The sequence below is a fragment of the Physella acuta genome, unplaced genomic scaffold (genome assembly GCF_028476545.2).
Source record: "Physella acuta isolate Inbredline_101_S28 unplaced genomic scaffold, ASM2847654v3 ptg000829l, whole genome shotgun sequence".
Taxonomy (NCBI): domain Eukaryota; kingdom Metazoa; phylum Mollusca; class Gastropoda; family Physidae; genus Physella; species Physella acuta.
Window position 1 is genome coordinate 400,522 of NW_026732347.1, and position 2,861 is coordinate 403,382.

The following is a 2,861-nucleotide window of genomic DNA, read 5'->3' on the forward strand; positions in this document are numbered from 1 at the left end:
GTGTTTATAGATGCCTAGTTTTGATAACATTTTATTTTTTACAAAAATAGCCATTGACACTTTTCGGCCTACTCCAAATTTTCTAAAGAAGAAATCTCAAAAACTGTCTTACAGAATACATTGAAACTTGCACAGTCTTTACAATATAGGTTGTTCTGCAAACTGATAGAAGCTTTTAATGATACCTTTCTTTGTTTAATTTTTATGGTTGTTTAAAGTTCATGTCTCTCCACAAGGGCTCTTTTTTTCTAAGTGACGTCTAAAAAAATTCATATTTTAAAAAGTTTGTGTTTAATCTAAATATCCTTCTATCAGTTTGTTCTGTAACCATTGCTAAATGTGGGTTTTAATTTATGTATTATTATGTCTTATACGTACTGAGATTTTTAGCATACAAAATTGCATATAAAAATACATATAAACTCAACTTTTTGGGGTTCAACATTTGTTCTCAACATGTTTGAGATATGTTATCTTTAAAACATATTAATATCTTTGTTTTAGCTATGTAGACAATGTTCAATTGCTGATCTTTAATAAAATAAAAATTAAGTACCGGTCCCTCCTTAAGACTAACCCCCCACCACAACCTCTCCAGTTAAAATACAAGAATAGAGTTTGAGATCTACGCGCTCTATAGTAAGACATCCGACGACGTATAAGATGACACCGAATTTTTGCGTTTTTTCGAAGATTAAAACGTTGTTATATAGGCCGGAAATGTGCTTGAATGTGTTTATGAGTGTATGTGTATTAGCTTGAGTGTGTGTATGAATATGAACTTGTGTGTATGTGTGAGTATGAGAGAGTGTGCATGTGTACATGAGCGTGTGTGAGCTTGTGTGTGTATGAGTGCATGTGTGTATGAGTATGAGCTTGTGTATGCATGATTATGAGCTTGTGTGTGTGTATGAGTACAAGCGTATGTGTGTTTATGTGTGAACGGTACACTATATCGGCCTCCATAGCACTGCCTTAACATGGATAAAGGGAGACTAGTAGGTAAACACATCTATACCTATGTATTCACGTTCACTGAAGCGAAACGATACAAATTAAAGGCTATACAGACTGTAACACAGGTTTCAGAACCTCGAGTAAGTCGGTTTTATTTTTTATAAAAGCAGTAGGGGAAAATATTATTGTCAGTTTGATGAATTGATAGTAAGTTGGCTTTGTTTGAAGCCAACATGTCCCTAGTCATCGTTGGTTGTTAGTTCCCTTTTATTTAATTGTTAATGGTAGCTTGTGTTGTGTTACAGGCTGGTATACAACCAAGTTTTGCTGGGAGGGTCCACGCTCAGGGAAATAAAATTTAATAACATTAGGATTAGGCACCATCCAACATCATTGAATAACACAAGATTAGGAAATGTTTAACATCATTGAATAACACAGGATTAGGAAATGTTCAACATCATTCAATAACACAGGATTAGGAAATGTTCAACATCATTCAATAACACAGGATTAGGAAATGCTAAACATCATTGAATAACACAGGATTAGGAAATGCTCAACATCATTGAATAACACAGGATGAGGAAATGCTCAACATCATTGAATAACACAGGATTAGGAAATGCTCAACATCATTGAATAACACAGGATTAGGAAATGCTCAACATCATTGAGCAACTGATAAGGATTATTGAACATCACTGAATAACAGATCTAGGTTCGTCATTGTTTAGCATGCGTTTAGACTTGGATGAGTTATTCTAGGAGACGGTAGCATACTAAAACTATTTCTTTCAACATGCACGCTGCTGGCAAACATCAGAAGAAATGTTTTTAAAATCTAGATCTACTTCTTGTTTCGTCTTAATTAATATTATTTATACCGCAGGTATCAAACAACAAGACCAACGTCATTCACAAACTGGGCAGTGGTCTCCTAATTAGTTTAAGTAGGGGGTATATGGGCCCGAGGCTAGACCACGTTTGACCATACATGTTGAACTCTTGTAGAACATGTTCTGTGGTCTATGGGGCCATTCCAGAAGGAATGTTTCGCTTGGACCAACATTTAGTTTATAATTTCGGCTTAGTTCTAGGCCTTGAACCTGGCTAAAACGTTCCACTGTAGAAAAGATCGACTTGATATGGCTAAGATTTTCTTTTAATAAACATTCAGTATGAGACGGAGTGACATAGAGATAGAGACCTAGACTGCTAACCCGTAAGCCTCGAGTTTGAATCCGGGTTCGAGACAGTAGTCCGTCCCTGAGTCCACCCATCTCTGACTTACTTTACAACATGAGTAGCCCGAATAACTGATTGAATGATGTTGTATATAGATATTATGTTTGCGGTTAAGCACGGAAGTGAAAAGTTAAAAATAAGACATTTATTTAGAAATGCTTCAAAAGTTGAGTTAAGACATCGTGAAGAACCCGAAGTCGTTTCATGGCATCGAGCCCATAATTCACCCCCTCCTCCTCTTTCCTTCTTTATGAATGAACCCTTAGGTCACCAAACACCCCATCCCCCCTCCCTTGTTTGAACCGTCCTTCCCCGCCCCTCCTCCACATCGACCGAGTCGCGTGTCAGAGAAAGGATTCTGGCAGTGTTGGGAGAGGCCGGACTTAATCCTGGCACAAGTCTGTGAGTGAACAAGTTGTCTCCCATGTCATGCTGGCACAAGTTGTCTCCCATGTCATGCTGGCACAAGTTGTCTCCCATGTCATGCTGGCACAAGTCTGTGAGTGAACAAGTTGTCTCCCATGTCATGCTGGTACAAGTCTGTGAGTGAACAAGTTGTCTCCCATGTCATGCTGGCACAAGTCTGTGAGTGAACAAGTTGTCTCCCATGTCATGCTGGCACGAGTTGTCTCCCATGTCATGCTGGCACAAGTTGT